The 25,057-nt window shown below is 43.7% G+C and overlaps 1 protein-coding gene across 3 annotated transcripts in view; it reads right to left on the bottom strand.

Annotated features, from left to right (window-relative positions):
- CALN1 (calneuron 1) overlaps positions 1–25,057 on the bottom strand; it is a 692,151-nt gene that overhangs the window by 500,521 nt on the left and 166,573 nt on the right. Inside the window, exon 1 of one of the 3 annotated variants that reach the window (XM_007523656.3) lies at positions 22,256–22,773. The exons of the other annotated variants lie outside the window; for them this stretch is intronic. The gene's annotated coding sequence lies outside the window, so the exon portion shown is untranslated. Of the gene's footprint in view, positions 1–22,255; positions 22,774–25,057 lie in introns of those variants that run through there. 3 annotated transcript variants of the gene reach the window in all.

Consider the following 25,057-nt stretch of genomic DNA (forward strand, 5'->3'; position numbering starts at 1 on the left):
AATGCATAAGGACCCAGGTTGAAGCCCCCAGTCCCCACTTGCAGAGGAGAGACTTCACAAGTGGTGAAGCAGGCATCTCTGTCTCTCTCTATATATCACTCCCTTCCCTCTAGGTTTCTGAATGTCTCTATCCAATAAATAAATAAAGATATTTAAAAAATTTTTAAAACCCGGAAGCCATTTGAGAAAAATTAACAGCAATGTAATTTCCCTAGATCATATCACAGGCAAAATGAATAGTAGACAGACCTAAAAATTTAATGATAAAAATATCTATTAGACACTGGGTGAAAATTAGCAAACTGAGCTCACTCAATTATCACCTTTCCTTCCCTAAATCTTGATTCAGTAAGAAAGCGGAACAAGGCAGGGAGATGGACATCTCCCTCTGAGCCACAAGGACAAATGAGGGGAAAACAAAGGAGATATGGAAGGCAGAAATGGGGTTACTGCCTCAGAAGACAGAAGGGAGAGATGCTCTCTGTGCCTGCCAATGTCTGTTGTAGGAAGAAGCCAGTCAAGGAGTTCTAGAGCCCTAAAACAAACACTGGCAGGCTTGGGCCCAGGAGACCCCGTGGGAGCAGAGAGACAGGTCCCATCCAGTCTTCTGTAGCCAACTGGCTGACCTTGGCAAAAATGACTGACTTTACAGAGATGAACAAGAGAGCATGAAGGATCCAATACTGAGCTGGTATAAGATGACTGCAAACAGAGAATAAGGGGCGAATCTGTGGACACAAAGGGGGGGTAGACCCTGATGAGATGAAAGAATCCCAAAACTCAAGCTTCTGTGACCCCTACTGCAAAACACACTTCCCCACGAGGCTGCTACTTGGTGTGGCAAGCTATTGAGCACTGCTTCAATTTTGATAAGCAATTTTCTACAGTAATGCTTCTTGTTTTGTTTTTCATTTTTTTAATAAGATGTTTAAATTTAGAACTAAATATTTGTGTAGTCTTAGAGGTGACAAAGCATTTTCTAAGTATGACCCCCAAACCTTAACTCTAAAAGAGGAAAAATTTGACTAAATACTTCTAAAATATTAAGATACTATAGGGAAAAACAACAAATGGAAAAGTTTGCAGTATGTAATAAAATATATTACTCTTTATGACAATTTTTTATTAACTTTACTTATTTATTGATAAAAGACAGTCAGAAATCAAGAATAACAAGATAGGGAGAGAGATAGAGAGACACCTATAAATCTGTTTCACCACTCACAAAGCTTTTCCCCTGCAGGTGAGGACCAGGGGCTTGAACCCAGCTCAACCAGGTGTGCCACCATCCAGCCCCCTTTATGACAGCTCCTATGAGGCCTTTTTAAAACCATATCACAATAGAAAACAGTCATAAATCATCTACATAATACACAAAAGAAAAAGCAAATAGAAGAGGCTAGGCAGTGGCACACCAGGTTAAGTGGACATAGTACAAAGTGCAAGAACCCATGCAAGGATCCCTGTTCGAGCCCCTGGCTCCCCACCTGCAGGGAAGTTGCTTCACAAGTGATGAAGCAGGTCTGCAGGTGTCTATCTTTCTTCCTCCCCCTCTATTTTCTCCTCTCCTCTCAATTTCTCTCTGTCCTATGCAAAAAAAAAAAAGAAGAAAGAAAGAAAGAAAGAAAGATAAAAAACAAATAGATAATAAATATGTGAACAAGTGAGCTGGAAAGATAGCTCACCTTGACATGGGCACAGCCCAGATTAGAGCCCCAGCACCACACAGGAGTGTCACAGCACCAGAGAAGGTTACAATGCTATGGAGTCTCTCCCTTGCCCTCTATCTGAAAGGAAAAATAACATCAGTAGTGAAACAGTGCATATATGAGCCTTTGGTTACACACACACACACACACACACACACACACACACACACACACACACACACACACACAGAGTTCATGTTTGTTCACAATCCCAGAAACCCAGGATAAAACAACAATCATTTTTTGTTTCAAACTTCAAATAGAATTAATACAGAAAGTGAATGTTGGTGGGGCTTTATGAAACTAAAGTGTATGTAATAGTATGAGGAGGCATTCACAATATTTTAAGTTCATTAGCACCTTTTTTAAAAATTTCTTTATTGAAGGATTAATGATTTGCAGTTGACAGTAAAAAATAATAGTCTGTACATGCTTAACATTTCCACATAACATTACAAGCCCCACTAGGTCCTTCTCTGCCATCATGTGCCAGGACCTGAACCCCCCCCCATCCCCATCCCAGAGTCTTTTACTTTGGTGCCGTACACCAACTCCAGTCCAAGTTCTGCTTAGTGTTTTTCCCTCTGATCTTGTTTTTCAACTTCTGCCTATGAGTGAGATCATCCATATTCATCCTTTTGTTTCTGATTTGTCTAGCTTAACATAATTTCTTCAAGCTCCATCCAAAATGAGATGAAGAAGGTGAATTCATTTTTTAAAATATTTTATTTAGTTATTCCTTTTGTTGACCCTGTTATTTTTATTTTTGTTGTAGTTATTATTGTTGTCACCGATGTTGTTGTTGTTAGATAGGACAGAAAGAAATGGAGAGAGGAGGGGAAGACAGAGGGGGAGAGAAAGATTGACACCTGCAGACCTGTTTCACTAACTGTGAAGCGACTCCCCTGCAGGTGGGGAGCCGGGGGCTAGAACTGGGATCCTTAAGCCAGTCCTTGCTCTTTGTACCACGTGCTTTTAACCCGCTGCACGACTGCCCAACTCCCAAATTCACCATTTTTAATACTTGAGTAATATTCCATTGTGTATATATACCACAGCTTACTCAGTCACTCATCTGTTGTTGAATACCTGGGTTGCTTCCAGGTTTTGGCTTTTACAAATTGTGCTGCTATGAACATAGGTATACACAAATCATTTTGGATGAGTATGTTTGGTTCCATGGTATATATCCCCAGGAGAGGAATTGCAGGGTCATAGGGTAGTCCATTTTTAGCCTTCTGTGAGTTCTCCAGACTGCTCTCCATACGGACTAGACCCATTTACATTCCCAGCAGCAGTGCAGGAGGGTCCCATTGTCCCCACAACCTCTCCAGCATCTGTTGCTGCTATCATTCTCGTAGGAATGAAGACATTAGCACCATTCTAATAAGTAAAGAGGAAGAATTTATAATACATGCATACACACTCTGGGGGACTCTATCTCCACACTAGGATCACAGTTCATGCAATTAAGGGTAAAGGTATAAAAATAAGAAAAAGATGAAACTAGCCCACAACCTATCAGTATGCACCAAAATTAACTAAAAATCTATGGAAATTAGACTTGAATGTATAAAATACATAAAAGAAAACACTGGTGTGGTCCAGGAGGTGGTGCAGTGGCTAAGGCACTAGACTCTCAAGCGTGAGGTCCTGAGTTCAATCCAGGCAGCACATGTACCAGAGTGATGTCTGGCTCTTTCTCTCTCTTCTATCTTTCTCATTAATAAAAATAAATAAAATATTTTTAAAAGAAAAATAAAACACTGGTGAAATACTTCAGGACCAGAATATCAAAGATGTATTTAAAGTCTTAACTCTGTCACCAAGTGAAATTAAAACAAAATTATGTAAATGGGACTGTGTCACCCTGAAAAGCCTCAGTAAATTGAAAATATTGATAAATTCCACATGGATACACAGACATGGCAGCAACTAAGACATCTGCACATCACACATCAAACTAAGGATTTATATAAACATCTATAAGGAACTCATATAGCTCAACAAAAAAATTAAAGTGGGCAAAAAAAAAAAAAACCCTGAATAGACAGTTTTCTAAAGAAGATAGGCACATGACTCACAGACATATGAAAATAAAATGTTCCAATTCACTCATCATTGGAGAAATTCAAATTAAAAGCACAGTGATATTATCACCTCACACCTGTGAGAATGGCCCATATCAACAAAATCAAAAGGTGATGAATATTGGCAAAGATGTGGAGATAATGGAACTCTGCTACACTGTTAGCAGGAATATAGACTGGCACAGCCCCTTGTAGAAAACAGTATGGAGAGTCCTCAAACAAATACAAATTTAAATACTTTACAATCCAGTAATACCATGCCTAAGAATATAGCCAAAGGACATGAAAGAACTAATTCTAAGGGACATATGCACTACTATGTTCATGGTTGCATTATTCATAATTTCCAAGAAGTGGAAGCAGCCTAAATACCTATCAACAGACAAGGTATATATATTCAATGGAATATTGCTCTGCAATTGAAAAAAAAAAAAAGATATTGTGTCCTTTAGGACAAAATGGACAGAAGGGAATATGCTTAGTGTAATAAGCAAGGAGGTGAGTGAAAACTACCAGATTTCACTCAAATGTGGAATGTAGAGAACTAAAACACATGAACTTGTTAAAAAAAAAAAAAAAGCAACCAAATTGTCTCAACTGTCTCTAAGACTATGGAAATTATAGTGGTGATCATTGGAGGACAGAGGGGCACAGAACTATGGAGGAAAGTATAGTGTGGAACTATACCCCTGTAATCTTATAATTGTGTAAACCATTACTATGTCACTAATTTAAATTTTTTAATAAATACAGTAAATTTTTAGGCCCCTGAGATTTCTAAACAGTGGTGCACACACCTTACCATAATGCATAAAGACCCTAGGTTTGAGCCACAGTACATATGAGAGCACCAGTGAAACCTCTGGTGTATCTCTCTCTCTCTCTGTTTCTCTCTCTCTCTCTCTCTCTCTCTCTCTCTCTCAAAAGATAAAAAAGCCAACCCAGGAGTACTGAAAGTATGCATGTACAATGCCCTGACACTACAAAAAAAAGAGAATTTTATTTTCTTCTCTTTGGTTACTTTTTGAAGTATGGCCACAATTCTAACTTTCTTAGTCACATCTCAGTATAAGAACGCAAAGACTTAATGGCAGCTGACTTCTCCTCCAGACCTCAGGACTGGGGAAGTCTTAGTACTCATCATCTCATAGGGGAGTTTAGTTCCTAACACTTCAAAAAGACAGCTGAGGGGGCCAGGCAGTAGCACACTGGGTTATGTGCACATAGTTCGAAGCGAAAGGACAGTACAAGGATCCCGGTTAGAGCCCCCAGCTCCCCACCTGCAAGGGGGTCACATCACAAGCAGTGAAGCAGGTCTATAGGTATCTATCTTTCTCTCTCCCCCTCTTGTCTTCCTCTCCTCTCTCAATTTCTCTCTGTCCTATCCAACAACATTAGCAATGGCAACAACAGCAACAATAATGGGGGATGGGGAAGGCCTCCAGGAGCAGTGGATTTATAATGCAGGCACCAAGCCCCAGCAACAACCCTATGGCAAAAAAAAAAATAGCAGAATGTTTCTAAACGGGGCAGTCTGGAGCTGAAATGCCACCAACAGTTGCTTGACTTTGGCTGGCTGGCTGGCTTTACCAGGCAGGGAGGAAGGGCTAGTGACTGACCATAAGTGTGGCCAGGTTGTTTCTGCTGTGAGAGAGGAATGTGCAACACCTCAGCAGGCCTGTTCTAGGAAGACCTCACACGCACAGCAAGAAGTTGTAAGCCTGCAAGAAAGGAAGGAATAAAGTGCTATTATCAAGCAAACATCAGATACTCCATCTTGCTATCCACATAGGCACTTATTGAGCCCTGTCTTGTCTCTTTGCTCTGAGGAATGTTAACCCAGGAGGCAGTCATGCAAAACACTGGGGGGGAGGGAATTACTAAATGATATCATATCAATGTTTTATAAAGGTTAAACTATCAGGACCTCTCTCTTAAACCACTGGCACCAACTTCATTGCCTCATGAGTGGACCCCTTTCCCCCACAATGAACCACTTAACCATTCTCCAGTCCCCAGTCTGACAAGAAAATGTTTTTAGATGTGAATGAGTTTGCTATTTCAAGTTACTAAAGCATGAATAAACCTGTTCTTAAGGACTGGCTTTCAAGTGGTGACAGTCCAAACCACTGAGGGCATTACTTCTAGTCTCTACAGGGTAGAAGATTTTATAGTCCTTCCAGGAGGCACTCTATGAAGCAAAACCACTTCCTTGGGGAGAGTGAAATGTACATGCATCAAAATGGCAGGGGAAAAATGGAATTTAACCTTTCAGAAAAAACATTTTACTCTGTGTAAGAGATCAAACTCTATTTCACAATGATTTGTATTAAAATCTCAGAACTGCTTGCTGTTACTTCTCATCACATGTTTATGGTCCCTTTGATGCCTTATAAATGTGAAATACTCCACTACTCCCAGTGAGCTTTGTTCCCCCCTTTTAATTTCAGATAAATGCAGAGAAAGAGGCAGAGAAGGAGAGATGGCACTACACTTTGAGGTTTATCCTTGCGTCATGCACAGTGTTCCTATGCTGTGTAGGAAACTCACAATGGGGAGCCTGGTTGTAGTGCATCGGGTTAAGCGCACATGGCACAAAGTGCAAGGACCAGCATAAGGATCCCAGTTCCAACCACCAACTCCCCACCTGCAGGGGAGTCACTGCACAGGCGAAGCAGGTCTGCAGGTGTCTATCTTTCTCTCCTCCTCTCTGTCTTCCCCTTCTCTCTACATTTCTCTCATTATTTCATCCATCAACAATGATATCAATAGCAACAACAATAACTATAACAATAAAACAACAAGGGCAACAAAAGTCAAAAAAATTTAAAAAAGAAAAAAAGGAAACTCACAATGAAGTGCCTACTGGCCCCAAACATGCTTCTTATGGCTGTTCACACAGATGCTTTTCTCTGTCCTCACCACACTCTGTCAATTACCCAGTGACCCAGAAATGTTAATTCAGGTCTAAGGGGAGTTCTTATTTAAGAAAGCCCCCACAGTGAATTATTTTATTTCAGTACAAATAATGACTCCCTTATGCATCTGTCTTAATTTACTTAAAGAAAAGAAAGAAAAAACTTTGATTTTTCTCTCTTGCTTCTTCTCCCAAGAACTCAAAGCACTAAAAGAATTAGTTCATTTTACTAACTTCAATTACTCCCTTAGCAGCCATCTATCTCCCTGGTGAGCCAAGTGTCTGATCTATTATCTTCATTTTACACTTGAGCAAATAATCATTGATAAATGAGGAAGACAAAGATTACTTGCCATGGGATCCTCACTGTGAACCAACACAAGTTCATTCTCCCCATGCTAAAGCCCAAGCATTAAGATCACAAGGTGCCAAACGAAGAGTTAAGATCTCACAGCAATGTCTCCCAATGAAATTTTAAAGCAGTGAGGACCAGAAGGTGGTATTAGACTAGAGTGTCAGACTCTCAAAACATAAGGTTGCAAGTCTAATCCCTGGCATCACATATATCAGAGTATGCTTTGGACCTCTTGCTTTCCTATTCCCCTCAAATAAATATATGAGCTAATAAAGCTTAAAGCCTACCCAAACATGCCTTACAGACAAAGCACAATGTATAGAACTATGGAATGTACAAGTGGGTGCACACACACAAACACACACCACCACCACTATCACCACCAATCTCCTTTAGAGGAACTTAAAATTTGAAAGAGGAAAAAATGAGCCTGCAGAAAGTACACATCCTCATTGGAATAGATGCCTCCTAGGATCCTTTATCTTTACTTTTCTGGGAATATAATTCTCAAGTGTGACACTAGCATAAACCAATGAGGACTAGAATATTTAAGTACTACACACACACACACACACACACACACACACACACATACACATGAGAAATTAAACTCAACTGTGGTATCAAGGACCACTTCATGAGTAAATCCAGTTTTAACTCTGCAACTGAATAATAAGGAGCTTCCAGGCTGTTGAAGCAGTGAAAGCAAAGATCTAGAGGTCTGTTCTCTGGTGAACTTGAATATGCAGAGGTGGCAGGACCCCATGCCCAAAGAGAACAAATGATAGTGACTAAGGAGGTGAAATTTTAATGTTAGTGAAATGCAATTATAAGTTCCTGGAAGACCAGAGCACCATTAGTTTGTGCTTTCAGGATCTACTGATGGTGGTTTAAGCCATGGCAGAATAACAGTGACAATGGGGTCAGAATATGGGTGCCAAACAACAGGACTGATGCACCAGCAAGTATGGGTAAAAGAGAGGAAGAGCAACAGCAGCACTTCTTATTCTGAATGTCTGTAGGGCTGGGTGCTACAGGTGAGACAGGAGTACATGCTGTGCAAGGAGGAAGAAATATTCCACTGTTTAGACCATGTAGAGTTTAGAGTGGTTTGGGGACAACTTTCAGCTGAAGTATGGTAGGATTTAACGCTACAAGATAGAGTTCAAGAATTAGGGAGGGAGCCAGGCAGTGGGGCACCTGGCTAAGTGCAGGTTCAGATCCCTCTCCCCACCTGCAGCAGGGAAGCTTGATGAGCCGTGAATCAGGTCTGCACATGTGTCTCTTTCTCTCTCCCTCTCTATCTCCCCTCCACTCTCAATTTCTCTGTCCCGTCAAATAAAATGGAAAAGAAAAAAACAGTGGGAATATAATGGCCACCAGGAGTGGTAAATTCGTAGTGCCAGCACAGAGCCCAAGCAATAACACTGGTGGCAATAAAGAAAAAGGGAATCAAGGAAAGAAAATCATTCAAGGAAAGAAACTAGAGGTGGCATGAAAAGGAAGAGGCTGCAGTATGAAATTTTGGAATACTTACCTTTGAGAGATAGTAAAGGGAAACAGGAATCTGAAAAATAAAGGAGACTGGGGAGTGATGCACTTGGTTAAGTGCACACTTTACCATGCACAAAAACCGGTGTTCAAGCCCTCACTCCCCAAACACGGGGAAATCACTGTAAGCAGTGAAGCAGTAATGCAGGTCTCTCTCTCTCTCCTTCTCCCTCTCTATTGCCCTTCCCTTTCAATTTCTCTCTGTCCTATCAAATAAAATAAAAAAATATATATGAAAAGTAAGTAAATGAAGGAGCTGAGTGGTGTCTTCCTAAACTTCAAACATTAAAGCCCTAAATCTCAGGATGTACCTAAGAGTGTGACGGCACTTTTATATAGGACTTTAAGAAGTACTAAGTGCTGAGGAAGTGACTCAGAAATAGTGTGCCCTACGTGTATGAGGCCCTGTGCTGGATCCCCAGCATAAAGTGAGAGCAACAAAGACCAGCAAGTGGGGCTCCATATGTGGTAGGGCTGTGCTTTGCTGTCCCTCTCTTCTCCCATTCTCAATCTCCCACTAAGTACACACATTAAAACAGGTAGAGATATGAAAAAATAGTTAATCAAACTAAAAAGAGTGGACCCTGGTCCAATGTTATAAGTCTCCTGATAAGAAGAAATCTGAATAGAGATACACTAAGGAAGAGCACGATGACAGAGACAACCAATAACAAGTCAAAGAAAGTTCTAAAGCAGATTCTTCCCTCACAGTCCTCAGAAGGAAACATCTAACCAGCACCTTGATCTTTCAGGCTCCATCAAGAATGATGAGAAAATTAACTCTCCACTCCCCCGCCCCAGTCTGTGGTGCTTATTACAGGAATACTAACAAATTAATGTAAGGTGAGAGATGATGAGAGGCAGGCAGGAGAGAGCCTCATGAGGAATGGTCCAGTGCATGAGTCAGGAGGCCATATCATCAAACATAATAATACTAATACCAGTGACCTCTACAAAAGCAAAGTTAAAAAATAGCAATTGTATCAGACTAATCCATATCATAAGCATTCCAAGTAATAATAAAAGACCTAGCAATAGCAAAGGGTTAAAGAATAAGAATCAGCTGAAGAAGTGAGTGTGGCAGGGGTAGGCCCTCTTTTTCAGAAACTTTGCAGTAAAACAAAAAGAGGAAGAAAAGAAGGGGGCATAGGATGGCTGCTTGGGTAGGCAGCAGGGGCAAGGCTAGGTTTAGGGGAGATTGTTGTTGAGCTGCTAAAGATAAGAAAATCTGAGATCTGAGTTTAAGAGAAATGGAGACTGATTGAATTAGTACATCAGGATAGCATAATGGTTATGCAAAGAGATTCTCATGCCTGAGGCTCCGAAGTCCCAGATTCAATCCCCTGCACTGCCATAAACCAGAGCTAAGCAGTGCTCTGGTAAAAATAAATAAACAAGCAAACAAACATTAACAGCACACCTAAGTTTTCCTTGCAACAGAGTAAGAAAGCGAAAGAGAAAGAGAAAGAAAGAAGAAATTGTGAAATAAGAAAGAATGTAGAGGTGAAGAGAAGTGACAAGAGTTCATGAGATCCAGAAATGTAGCCATACTGTGCAGGGCACTAAACCATTCAGAGCTCAACAGGTTTAGTAAAAAGGGATTTGGGACCTGTTGTTGCTGAATAATGTAACAGAATTAATTTAGCTAACATAATACAAAAAAGTAACTAATTCTACTCAAGTTCAGTGACTACAAAGTCAGGAAAGTCACTAAGACAGGGCTCCAGGAATTCAAAGCAGAAACTGCTCGTTCTAGATCAGGTGTGCTAATGACCTCTAGAGAGGCAGTCACTAGGAGCTACAAGTCAGACAGAAGACATGACTAAATCTCCAGAAGCAGGCCCAGCAAGCTACCGATCACAAACAAAAACTCTGGTGGTAGGAACAGTATAGATCCCTCACAGAATGGGAGAAGATCTTTACATGCCATACATCAGACAAGAGTTTAATAACCAACATATATAAAGAGCTTGCCAAACTCAACAACAAGACAACAAATAACCCCATCCAAAAATGGGGGGAGGACATGGACAGAATATTCACCACAGAAGAGATCCAAAAGGCCGAGAAACACATGAAAAAATGCTCCAAGTCTCTGTCAGAGAAATGCAAATAAAGACAACAACGAGATACCACTTCACTCCTGTGAGAATGTCATACATCAGAAAAGGTAACATCAGCAAATACTGGAGAGGTTGTGGGTCAAAGGAACCCTCCTACACTGCTGGTGGGAATGTCAATTGGACCAACCTCTGTGGAGAACAGTCTGGAGAACTCTCAGAAGGCTAGAAATGGACCTACCCTATGATCCTACAGTTCCTTTCCTGGGGATAGATCCTAAGGAACCCAACATATCCATCCAAAAAGATCTGTGTACACATATGTTCTTGGCAGCACAATTTGTAATAGCCAAAACCTGGAAGCAACCCAGGTGTCCAACAACAGATGAGTGGCTGAGCAAGTTGTGGTATATATACACAATGGAATACTACTCAGCTGTAAAAAATGGTGACTTCACCGTTTTCAGCCAATCTTGGATGGACCTTGAAAAAATCATGTTGAGTGAAATAAGTCATAAACAGAAGGATGAATATGGGATTATCTCACTCTCAGGCAGAAGTTGAAAAACAAGATCAGAAAAGAAAACACAAGTAGAACCTGAAATGGAATTGGCATATCGCACCAAAGTAAAAGACTCTGGGGTGGGTGGGTGGGGAGAATACAGATCCAAGAAGGATTCAGAGGACCTAGTGGGGGTTGTATTGTTATATGGGAAACTGGGGAATGTTATGCATGTACAAACTATTGTACTTACTGTTGAATGTAAAACATTAATTCCCCCAAAAAAATAATAAATAAAAAGACACCATAAAGTTAATTAAAAGAAAAGAGAACTGTACCCGTTATCTTACAATTTCATTAATCACTATTCAACCCCAATAAAGAAAAAAAACTGAGGTGACTGTGGACATATTCAGTGCACATTCTCACTGGCACATCCTGGATTATGCAAGTTCAAAAGCAGTGGCTTTAGAATACAGCTGCAATAGTCAAGTTTCACTGTTCATTAGCTGTGGAACTTGTACCATGTACTTCCCTTCTCTGTGGTTCAGTATCTTCATCTATACCAGCAGAAACAATAATGGTCTCTACTTCACAGCTGTTAGAAGGATTAAATAAGCTAACATTTGTGAAGCACTCATAAAGAAATGCTTACATAACATCACCTATTTTATACTACCTTAATCTCCTTGCAACTTTTCATGTTTCCTTGCTACCCTATGTCTTCTTCTACTACTTGAATGAAAGACTAGATCTTCTGGGGCCCAATAACATGGCTAAAAAGCCATGTATCCTTCAGCCTGTGAGTCTCACCCCTACTGTCTTCATCCCAAGTCAATTCCCCAGACATGAAGAGAGGGGCAGGAAATCATTCTTTTCAATGCTGTCATGCTGTAACAGGTGCCCTGAGTTGAAGACGTGAGGGAAAAAGGATCCAACAAAATATAATTTATTAGTCATCGCAGGCTGAGCACATCACGGCTGGGTGATAAATGCCAAGAACATCAATTAAGTGCTATTCTTACAACAGGTTTAACATAGTCACCATGACATCAAGAAACCTATATGCTGCAGATATTATTTGTTTCAATGGCAGAAGAAAAGTATTTGGGGCAAAAATGGTAACTGGGATGATGCTACATAAAGTAGGGCAGCCTACATCAGCAGCCCACCTGGGGACAGGCTGCTGAACATCTGTCAAGGTGTCAATTCCCAAGTGCAGAAGCAAAGAACTTCACCAAGCTTCTGCATACTTGAGTAGAGGGAGGAGATGGAAAAATCACAGGTGTCGTGAACAGTAGTACTGCTCCCTCACAAGTGCCTTGAGAGTGACTGCTGGTGGTCTATCGGGTTGTCTCTGTCTCATGATTTCGAACCTTCACTGAGCACAGTGCAGCCTGCCTCTTGCCAGGCCTCCTCCTGCTCACCCTTCTTCCTGGGACTGAGTCTACAGCAATCCTGGTCTGCTCTTGAGATGGAGGACAAGCCATTTAGGGCATCCTCTCACAACTCACCAAATTTGAGTGGTTTGACTAGGTAATTCCTAATGCCACTTCCACTGCTTCAAGTTCCTGAGTTTGACTCTACAAATGCAAATCAGGGAGAGGCCAACACTAGACCCTGAAGGTTCAATAAGTTTCATTCTGACAGCTAGTTGTGAGGGTGATATCCTATCAAAGACCTTGAGGTTTCCCTGGGCTGAGTTAGTTCAAGCCATGGATGGCAGAGAAGCAGGGCTGGGACCCCTGTTCCTCACTCTAAAGAAAGCAACGACTCCCAAATTCCTCCATGTAAGCTACATAAGTCAGGAACACAATTCTTCTAACCTTTGCTACCTCCTAAGTGACACATCACCAGCATGCAGTACTTGAACTATGTTAAAACTGTAGGCTCTAGGGGCTGGCCAGTATTGCACCAAGTTGAACGTGTGTATTACCATGCATAAGGACACATGTTCAAGCCCCCAGCCCCCACGTGCAGGGGAAAGCTTCGTGAATAGTGAAGCAGGGCTGCAGGTGTCTCTCTTTCTCCCTCTCTATCTCCCCCTTCACTCTCAACTCTTATTTTCTATGAAATTAAAAAAAATGACTAGAAGGAGTGGTGGATTTGTGAGGCAGGCACTGTGTCTCAGCAACAACCCTGGTGGAAAAGAAAAGAGGAAAATAATAAATAAACAAACGAATAAATTCAGGCTCCAGATGCTCCAGTCCCAGACACAGAAACTTATACTAATCCAGAGTTCCAGGCATTTTCAGGCACCTCAATTTGAGAAATGCATCCTAGAGCCCTGGTCCTATCTAGTTGGCTGTGCAGAGCAATGACCTGGAAATTAGGTCCTTACATCCCCACAAAAAATTCTTCCACCACCTCAAGATTCCAATGTCACTGATGTGACAAGATCAGGACAGTGATGGCTTTCCAGTAGATTCTAATGTGCCACAGCAATTGAGAACCACCTGAGGTTCTAAGTTCAGACACAAAGCTTCCAGTGTCCCTTGGAAACCTCTTTCCACCAAGCCACAACGTGGTCAGCACTAGCATAGTCATCATGCCAATCAGTACCTGCCTCTTATGTTGGCATTCTTGTCTGTAATTACTCTTAGGCATCCCCCAAACTCCTAACAGGAAGTGGTCACTCCCAGGGAAAAAAGCCACCTGCCAGCACTGGTATTCTCCATGTGTGTCTGTGTCTCTCTGTATTTCTCTCATGGCAACTGCAACACTCCAAACTAAAGGACAGAACTTTTCCTTTCCCACAATATGTTACACAAAGGAATTTAGCATACAGTGGTTAGAATATTTGGGAGTCAGGAGTCCAGGGCAAAGCTCCTTGACTTCATTCCCTTTTTGTGTGTAAGATTCTGAGTCAAATTCTAAAGAATATACACAAACACCCTATGCTCATAGCTGCACTGTTTGCAGTAACTATGGAAGCAACCTAAATGTCCAGCAACAGGTGACTAGATAAAGAAGTTACAGGATAAATACTCAACAAAATAATACTAAGCCATCAAAGGAAGTAAGATTGTGTCATTTAGAACAAAACTGATGGAAATAGAGGTGATTACACTAGTGAAGAGAAGGACAAATACCAAAAGGTTTTGTTCACATGTAAAATACAGATGTATAGATGACTAAAGCAAACAAACTAGCAAAAAAAAAAAAAAAAGTAACCAAATTGTCTCTTAGACTTTGTGAGAACTATAGTGGTTATCAAGGGTAGAGGACAAAGAACTATGGTGAAGATTGTCTATGGGGTGTTTATTATCTCTCTAAGAGCATAGGCACCAAGCCAGAAACCAGCAATACTTGACTCTGGTAGAGTTTAGAAATGGGTTACTGCCCACATGCTAACTTAAGGGTTAGGTCTTGGAGGAAAAAGAGAACCCCCAGATTCAGCAAAGCACCTCTGAGGGTGGCTGATCTGTCCCTGAGTTACCATCACTGAGAGAATCATGAAAGGAAGACACCCCACAAACTGGTCTGAAAACACAGCACTCACAGAGAACTCTTTAAAGTTTACCCTTCATGAGCCTGGCCAGAGAAAACGTGATTTAACTGGTGAATGTGACTTCACAAATTCAGATCCAGATCTTTCTTTCAGAAAGCTTATCTTTGAGAAGCCAGGGAAAGAGATTTCAACTGGTGAGTTACATGCCTTTCTAGAAGGAAACCGTGCTGGTGGCAGCTCCCACTCAGGATCTAAGCCAGGACCCTGGACAAGTTACTGGACCTAGGTGAATCTCCATTTCTTCATCTGCAAAAATGGGGATGTGCTAAAAATCAGAGAGTGAATGACACACAGTCCAAACCAAGTAGTTTGCTATTATAATTTGTCACTTCCTACTGGATATGGAATGTGTGCTTATGTGTCTGTGTATAATATGAATCATCAACCATAAACCAGATTAAATAACCGAGCAACTGGTTTTAAGGAAAAACAGCAGGAAAGCTGGAGGCTGAAAAGCTACATCAATGTGCAGTACAGATGTTTGAGGTTTTCTTACCAGGCTATAAAAATGTTTACACAGTAATTAGGCCTGTTATCAGTACACAAACAGATTACACTTTACAGAATGAGAGAACAGCTCAAAATCTCTCCCACTTTTCATGAGGTTCAGGGTGCCTTTCTAATTCTTGGGTTTACCAAAATAAATTCCTTTTCTGACAACAGAGAGCCACTGTTGAGTATAAGGGAGAGGCACTGGGGTAAAGAAAACTGGCTGATACTGTTCCATTTACTCTCTGGGATCCTGTTTGTTCCCATCTGTGAAATGAGATAGCCACAGTCCCTCCTAAACTCCACAGTCCTATTACTTTATTATCATTTCCTTGCAAGCACATATTTGCTTTTCTCTTCACTAGGAAAGGATGTGTTTAATTAAAGTAATGATGGGAAAGGTAGCAATTCTGCTGAGTCCCATAATGACACTCCAACCCCACACGTTTGGTTACATAACACTTGAGTCTGAAGGAGTACATTCCTGACACCCTGGACCCCAAACCCAGAGAGGCCAACAGGTACTTAGCTCTTCCCCAACTCTTCATTGAATGTTTTGTTTGTTTGTTTTCTGTTTCCAAGAAGAGTATTTTGTTGTGATAAATATGTCACTAAAGTAATTAGCTAAGTTCCCCCAGTTGCACTTCTAAGTATTCATACTAGCTAACTTTTATAATGAAAAAGTGCAAGTGATTTGTAATCATGATGCTAAGTTTGGGGCTCAAATATTAGCACAATAGTGTTTACATGTTAAATATGAACTTCTAATGAATACTTAATTGCTCTATTCTTTATAAATATAAAATATGCTTTCAGTGAGCTCTCTGAATATTAAAAAGGCAAGATTTAGTGCCTTGTCTGTTCCAGATTTCTTGATGATTTTGTTTCAAGGAAAGAAAAAAATCATCTGGATTTCAAGTTTCAGGGAAAGGAATTTTGGAGAGTAATGAACACATAGGTAACCTGTTACAGAAATAGTCCAAAATCTTCTGGCAAATTATAGATGTATGTATTTGAATTCCAACTCTATTGTACTGAAATGTTAAGTCTGAAAAATGAGATAACAGAACAGTGTTCTCATTTTCATGTAATATTTCTATATTGTTTTGTCTTCTTTTGGAAAAGAATGTTTTTATAACAAAAAAATATAATATAAAACAGTCACCCATTGAACATGTAGTAAAAAATAAGCAATTTATGTCAAGTCCCAACTAGGAGTGTGGGTTGTTGATTTTAACACAGAACTAAAATTATGGGAGAATGAGTGTTTAGTAGATAACACATCCCTCATTCAAAACATTTGTGGTCGTCAACATCTATATTTTAAAACAATTCATGACTACGAAGGAAATGTATGATTTGTTTATCTTTTTTGTTACTATTATTGTATGTTACTGATGTCATCATTATTGGATAGGACAGTGAGAAATGGAGAGAGGAGAGGAGGACAGAGAGGGGGAGAGAAAGACAGACACCTGAAGACTTGCTTCACTACTTGTGAAGCAACCCCCCTGCAGGTGGGGAGGTGGGAGCTAAAACCGGAATCCTTAGGCCAGTCCTTGTACTTTGCACCACATGGGCTTAAACCACTCTGCAGCCCAGTCCCCGGAAATGTATGATTTTAATAAAACAAAAACCATCCATAATGCCATCCCCTCTGAACAGCAGTATTGGGATTTCTGGTTCACTTCTTTCTACTGTTTTTCTAGACCGTGTTTTTAAATTAAACTGAAATCATACTATGAATACAGTTTTGTCTGTACGCACATTTAATTGGTATGTTAGAAACCACTAAATTAAGGTCAACAAATCATTCTCTCTCCATCTGTTACTCTAAAGCACTACATTTCATTTCATCTTACTGTTTGTGTTTTCCTGTTGCTAATGGATAAAGACTGACATTATTATATCAAGGTAATACATATAAATGTACAGTTTCCAGGGTGACCCCTCAAAAACAAGTCAAACCACTGTCCCATTTAAAACCCTTCAACAGATCCTATCAAACTCATTATCAAGTCCAAACTCCAAAGAAAGACCTCTGAGGTACCCTGCCCCCTGAATTAGCCCCTGCTTCTCTGAACTGGCTTCCTCCCTCCACCCCCCACAATCCCCCCCACACACACACACACATGCACACCATCCTCTTCTTGTTACTCTTTCACACTTTCACACCCAGTTCATTCCACCTCAGGACTTCTGCATTGGGTTTTTTAAAATATATGTATTTTATTTGTTATATCTTAATATGATGGGGGAGAAAGAAGAAGGGTGGGAGAGGGAAAGACAGAGAGAAAGAGATGGAGAGAGGGAGGGAAAGAGAAAGAGAAAGACCAGAACTCTGCTCAGCTCTGGCTTATGGTGGTGCAGGGGATTGAACCTGAGATTTTGGAGCCTTAGGCATGAAAATTTTTTTTACAGAACCACTATAATATCTTCCCTACTCGCAGACTGGCTATTTCTCCTGCCTGAAGGATTTTCCCTGATCTTCTGCCCAACCTAAACTAGCTTGAATACTGCTCCTAAAAAGCAAAATTAATATATATTGCTCCTCAGTGAGACCGTTCTTGCCCACCTAATTAAAGGAGCCCCTCTTTGGTCTCAATTCAACTGCATTTTCCTTTTTCACTTGTATCATGTCTTAGTTTACTGGAACATGAGGGTATCATATCACTTCTATCTATTTACCATTCTCTCTACTACCTGAACCAGAGATGCTCAATAAATATTGGCTGAAGTAACAAAAATGTTTACAAAGCATCCATATTTGTGGAGCATGAGATGAAGTGACCTATTTGAACAGGTCTTCATCACAGCAGCACAGCCCCTTAGTGAGACTTTTAAAAATAGATTGTTACCTTCTCCTATAGCCTGGTCATAGAGCTGCCCACAGTCCTGCCAGTGAGAAAACCAGTAGGTTATTTTGTCTTTTTCCTCATCCACCACCACAAAGCCTGAACCAGAAACCCAGTAGGCACACTATTGGCTTTCCCTTCTCTTGAACCATTACTCAGACCCTCCCATAGAAGGCATGCTCCGACTCTATGCCATCTACTTTGCAGATGATCATGATGATGATGATGGGGGGGGGTGGGGATGCAGGAGGCACTTACTTACACAGAATTATCTGAATCTATGGAATAGAAGATAATTCCTTTCACTTAGATCCTCTCAGCTGCCTAGTTCCTATCTGTACCAAACTTGGTGCATCAAATATGTCTTCCAAGCCCACCAATACCACTAGTCAATTTCCTGTGTTTGCTTTAGCTTTTAATCTGACTTATTTCCTGTGCCTAAGAACCCAGGAAACCTAACTTTTTGGTACTCCTGCATGCTGAATCTATCCTTTCTCCTTCATACATCCCAGCCCCATGGCTTCCTTATCTGACCCAATTTTCAGCTGAGCCCCTGGTCCTGACCAAGGGCCTCCACCTTTCACTCCAGCATTTTCTCTTGTGACTCTGTGTCAACCTTTAACCATCAGCCTTTAACCGCGAACTTCCAGCTGCTTCCTTTAGTCAAGGCTGATCACCCTATAAGCCAGGATCAGGCATCACTCATATCCTAAGCTCACTGCCTCCTGTCTTTCTTCACAAATGATATCATTAGCATGTGGTCTGCCTTCCAAACTCATCTGTGATTTGCTTTTTTAGCACTCAGTTTGTAGCCCCATCGATGAGCTTCCCTCCACCCTACCTGTGATTTTTAAGGCAAGCACTGTGGTATATTATTTCTCTAACTGTACCACATATTAAGCACTGAGTACACATTTGTTAGATGTCAGATGATTAAACATATTGTTCATAATGAAAAGCACAGAGGGACCAGGCAGTGGCGCACCACATTAAGTGCACATAATAGAAGCGCAAGGACCCATGCAAGGATCCTGTGTGGTCCTGGCTGGTATGCAGGTGTCCATCTTTCTCTCTCCCTCTCTATCTCCACCTCCTCTCTCAATTTCCCTCTATCCTATCCAATAAAATGGAAAAATGACCACCAGGAGTAGTGGATTAGTAGTGCTGGCACCAAGCACAGTGATAACAATGAAAACAGGGGGTGGATGGGGGAGACAGAGACAAAGAGAACTCTAGGTTGGGTATACTGATTGCATTCTTATTCTCTTCCCTTATGTTCGCATTGAGAATTGCCCTCACACTGAGCAGACCAGGGGTCAGCCAGCACTCAGACCATCTCAAAGGATGGTGTCATTGCTCAAGAGGCAGGACACACACTGTTTAACAAGCATCAGAGGCTGGTTGTACTGCCTATCACAAAGAACATTTCAAACACAGACCACATTGGCCTGTAACTCAAGTCAAGGGGAAAAATGCCACTCAGCCCATAATGATGCAGGCAGAGGTGGGGAACCTGTAAACAGAAATCGGCAATCAATGCTCAAGTCTTGGCTCAGACCTAAAGGTCTCCTGCCCTGACCCACTGTGCCAGGGGGTCCTCAACAGGAATTATGAATGAGACGCTGACCCAGATTCACTGAGCAAAGACAGAGCACACACTCTGGGTCCAAGTCTAAACAAGGTACCAAAGGACACTAATGGTATGTTTCAAATCCTAAGTGTGTTGAACTTAAGAGTCGGGAATTCTAGCCTCTCAGAGTCAAACCAGAACCCTGTTGCTAACACACAACCCACAGAGCCCCAAGAAAGACCGTGAAGAACCCATGACAATCTTTTCCAAATCTGAAAAATGAAGACTACAAGAACTCTAATGTGTGCCACAAAGGAAATCCCCAAAATCTGAAAATGAGAGGGGTCTCTAAGACCCTACATGTTTTGATCTCTATCAGAGCCCTGAAAATACCTTCAGTGATAGAACAAATGTTCCCTTCTGCCAACAAGAGTAGAGGCACAGCTTCAAGGACCAGGTTCCAGACACCTCTCCAGGGCTAGTGACTCAGAAGCACACTGTCCCAGCCAAGGCCACTTACTTTCCATACAGAAAAGAAAGCCCTAGATTGGAGTTCACCCTGCCCAATATTTAAGCACTGATCAGAGGCCTCTGGAAGTAACTCTCCCACATGCATCCCTGACCCCAACTGGCCTCACACTACCCCTCATAGAAGGACAGAGTGTGTGTCTGTGTCTTTATCAAACTTTGCTGGTGGTGTTCTCAACAGAACCAGCTGAATCAGATGATTTTCTTCCTTTAAAAAATAAATTAAAAGCCTTATTCTGCATCCTCACTGAAGACTTGATTACTGGCAATGTTAACTTCCAGAGTTTAGAGAAAGGTGATCTTGAACAAATTCTAAGAGGATTTAGAGCTCCTTTAATAAAATACCATAGGTATCCAATTTCCAGAAAGTTTTTGTTTTCATTCCTCCACTTGGACATACCACCGAACCAGCTTCAGTGTGGGAAACCAGGCACTCAGTAAGTAAATAAGGTCCTTCTACAGGCATTCAGCACCATGAAGATCCACAAACCCGCAGTGAACTGACAGGGTGGTGAGGGAGTGTTTTTCTAGGTTTCCACCAAAGCAGGTGGCCCAAGAAAATGCAGCCTCAGTGCATGTCTGAGTACACACCAGATAAGCACAGAGGAATTACACAGCTCCTGGAGCACAGGAGTGAGTCCTAAAGGGGGACACAGGAAAGGCCTGGGTTGTCATCGAACTTCAAGAAGCAAGCAGCTCTACCAACACTTCTTCTTACAACCCTTCCTTCTATCTCACCAAATCATCATAGTCATGCCAGAAATCACCACTGCGAAGAGGCAGAGAGCTTAAGTCGAGTGTTGGGGGGGGGGGGGCTGCTCTGCTCTAGTCTCAAGACTATTTAAACCCCTTTCCAAAGCTCATATGCCTAAATTTAAAAAAAAAAAAAAAAAAGACATTTTATCTATCTCTGCACTAAAATAAGAAAATAACCCCACACCTCCATGCCCAAAATGCTGTGTACCTGGTCATACACAAAGCAAAAATCTATCCATTCTTCCTAGGTATGGGCATCTCTGTTCTCTCACCGAGGCTGCTTATTCTCTCTACAATGTAGCTGTTATCAGCATGAATCAGGCATCCTTGAAACCACATGGCCAAAGGCTCACAGAGTCAGGACAGAACCTGAGGCTGAGGTGGAGAGGTCTCCTTTCCAGTGAAAGGCAGGCCCCGGGCCTGGGGATGGCGCCCTTGCTTTGGCTCCTGAGGAACTGCAGGCACCCATTCACCTGGCTGGGGCGGGGAACGCCTTCCACCCGGGCTCCCCAAAGGAAAGAGCAGAGAAGAGGGGTGCCGGGGATGGGGCGGTGGGGTGGCGTGGCCGGCGCCCAGGAGGTCACAGCCAGCCGGGGTTCGGCACCCGCACCACCATGCTGCCGGTGTGAGGCCATCGTGGCTCTCCCGTGCCCAGACACTGGCCTGGAACTACCTGCTGCTGTCTGGGCGTCCTCGGGCCAAGTCTGAGGAAGTTCACTCCCCGCAGCGCCGCGCCGCACAGGTCCGGGGAGGCCAGGGCACCCGCAAACCCACGCTGCCCAGAAGAGCAGGAGACCGCCCTGCCCAACACAGACCCGGGGTGCGGCCGGGGGCCTGGTGGGCGCTGAGCTGCAGCAGCCTCCCTGCAAAGACTGCCAAGGCCTCCCGGGCTGTCCCGCACTCGCATGTCTGCGGCCAGGGGCAGGGAGGGGGTGGCAACGAGGGGTGCGCGCCAGAGAGCGCTGGAGGTGGAGGAGACGCTGCCCCCTCACCTCGCCCGAACACCATGGCTCCCGGCGCCCCCAGAAGCTGGAAGCCGCCCAGCTCTCCCACCTGGGCTGCGGTGCGGTTCACCACCCCTCCTTCCACCACCGGGGGCGCGCAGCGGGGCGGCCCAGGGCTCCGAAAACAGCTCAAAGCCCGCAGCCAGTTCCCACCCACCCTGCTGCCCCGGAGCATCTCCCAAGCCAGGTGGCCCAGCCGCCCCTGGCCCGCCCAGTGCCCCCAGCTAGTGCCAACAGGTACAGGAGGTGTTGTCGGCCACCCACCCGCCCACTCCGGGGACCGCGGCCGTGGCAGCCCCGGGATCCGGGAAGCTTGGAAAGGGGCGAGCACCGAGGAAGAAGAGAGGGAGGCACTCACCTCTCGCTGGGCCGGGGTCGGCCTGCCGCAAGGGCCCGGGTTCCGTGGCGCCTGTGTTCGGCGCCGGGGGCTTCCTCCGAGGCCCGCAGGGAGGGGGCGACACGGGGGGAGGCGCCTGCAGGCAGCGCTCGGCGCGTGCTCACACTTCCAGCCCGCAGCCGCGTCCCCGCGCCGGCATCGCCGCTGCCACCGGCTCTAGAGGCGCCCCCGGGCCGCTCCCCAGGATCACGCCGGCCCGCGAGAGCCCCTCGTCGCCCCGAGCGCGGTGTGGCGTGTCCCTCCCTGTCCTTGTCCTCTGCTCCGGTCTGGGGACGTGCGCCCGCACCCCGGCACGGCGCGCCCGCCTACCCCTCCCGCTCCCGTTCCCGCTCCAGCCGGCAGTGCGGAGCCCTGGCGCGCGGCCTCAACCCATGTGCGCGGCTGCCGCGCAACGCCCAGGAGCCCAGTGGCAGAGGCCCCGCCGGAGTTGCGCGCCCTAGAAACTCCATGCAGCTCCGACCTCCTCCCCAGGTCCTCCCCGGCTCCCCCCAGTCCCCCGCGCCTCCGAGCCTGCCCTGCCTGGGGGCTGCGCGGCGGTCCGCCCCGAGATCCCTGCTGGGCTCTTAGCTACTGCTCGGAGGGTCGGAGGGCCCCGCCCCCACCTCGCCTCCCCAATGTCTCCCGCGGGCTCCAGGCGGCGCAACCTGAGGATCGCCAGGCGCGCACACACTCGCGCCGCACACTGTCACACGCACGGGGGGCGCAGAGCTCCGCAGACTGTCCTACTGCCCTCCCTCCCGGGAGAAGCTGCCCACGCCAACTCTCGCAAACTGCTGTGCCTATGTCTCGGACAACTCACCTTCACTCCTTCAGCCCCAGCCCCGTCGCCCACACCTGGGGCCACTGTCACACCTGAGGTCGCTTGGTGGAGGGTGGAGGGTGGAGGGAGGAGGAGGAGGGGCGGGGATAGGGAGAGGGGAAGAGGAGGAGGCGGTCTCCAGCCAGTGCAGTACTGACCCTTCTGCGGACCCTTCTGCGGAGTCACTTCTGTAGCTCTCACCCAACCTCAGCTCTTGCTCCCCTGGGGTCTGAGCACGCGTGACTCAGCCCCCACTTCTCCTTCCAAGGTCACAGACAGGAGTGAATGACTTCTTTCTATTAAAATACCAGAAAAAGTTTTGCACTCTCTCTGGAAAATTAGGTCAGGGCAGTGAAACCACAGAAACTATCATCATCGTCATTTCTTTAAACTTAAAAAAAAAAAAAACTAAAATTAATATAGAGTCGTCACTCACCACTTCACACTACAATTTCCGCAGCTTCACTCTATCGCGGTTTTTTTCAAATATCTTAAAAAGTTGATCGAGGGGAGTCGGGCGGCAGCGCAGCGGGTTAAGCACACATGGCGCGAAGCTGAAGGACCGGTATAAGGATCCTGGTTTGAGCCCCTGCTGTAGGGGAGTCGCTTCACAAGCAGTAAAGCAGGTCTACAGGTGTCTATCTTTTCCCCTGTCTTCCCCTCCTCTCGATTGTCCTCTGTCCTATCCAACAACAATGACATCAATAACAACAACAATAAAACAAGGGCAACAAAAGGAAATAAAGAAGTAAATAAAAAATCTCCAAAAAAAAAAGAGTTGATCTAGCACGCCTGCAAACCCTTCAAAGGCAGGTGCAGCCATTCAACTGCTCCTTGTGTGTGTTTGAAATAAGGTGTGGTGAAACCACGCCAATCAGAGCGGATTTCTGTCATCTGTGCTTCTAGGTCACTATACATTAAAAGCATCTTTGCTCTTGGAAGTGTTTGCAATTTCTGAGAACCTTCATCTAAACCCCGCAATGGTTCCTAAATGTGATGTTTCTTCTACAACTTCTGACAATGAAACTAAGTGCCAGAGGAATATGTTTATCATCCAGGAGAAGGTGAAACTATTTGATATGATCAAAGATAGCAAGAAAATCATGGAGGTTGCCCACCATTATGACTTGAATGAGTCTACCGCTCATTCCACCCATAAAGATGAAAAGAACATCTGTATTACTCTTTCTTTCAACAAGGAAACAAAACTAAAGGGGTGTTATTTCATGTCTAGAGGACTCTAATAATATTTAAAAACCTTATTTAGAAGGTTGTAAATAGGTTTCCTATGCTCTATGAAAATATTTGATTTATGAATCAAGAATCCTACTTCAAGGAAATTCACTTGTGGTAGAGTCTGGAACTAATATAACTGAGATAAACAAAGAATGACTGTAGCCCAAAATGAGTTGAATTTGTAGTATATATAACACAATTACTCTTTCCAATAGAGAACAATACTGCCTTCAAGGAAATGGCTTAACATTACCCTCATTCTCACGCCTGCCTACAACTTCAGAACTCAGAATTACATCTATTCCACATGCCCAAGAAAATCAAGAGTAAAGGTAAGGGGATAGTGCACTCTATCCTGAAGAGAAAAAGAAAGAAAGCATATTGAGGAAGTGTAGACTGGAAGTCCAAGCTTTTCATGGATACCCTCAGAACACAGGATACAGCATGCACTGGATACAGAATAAAAATATAACACACTGTTATGAGAGGTTTTTGAGTGGTGTGCTAGGCAGCAAAGTAACTGGAACAAAGTCTGTGTTTGGAAGTAAAGGGTAATAAAAATTTAAAATATTGGCTTTGGTGATGAAGAATAGGCAGAAGCTTGAAAGACTGTTAAAAGTTGCAGGAGCCTCAGGAAAACTGGAGATTTAAAAGCTATCCACACAACTGCCACTGAAAGCTTAGGACAACAACACATAAGTCAGATATTGGGAAGTCAGGGCTGGCTG

This window comes from Erinaceus europaeus, chromosome 15 (assembly GCF_950295315.1).
Source record: "Erinaceus europaeus chromosome 15, mEriEur2.1, whole genome shotgun sequence".
Lineage (NCBI taxonomy): Eukaryota > Metazoa > Chordata > Mammalia > Eulipotyphla > Erinaceidae > Erinaceus > Erinaceus europaeus.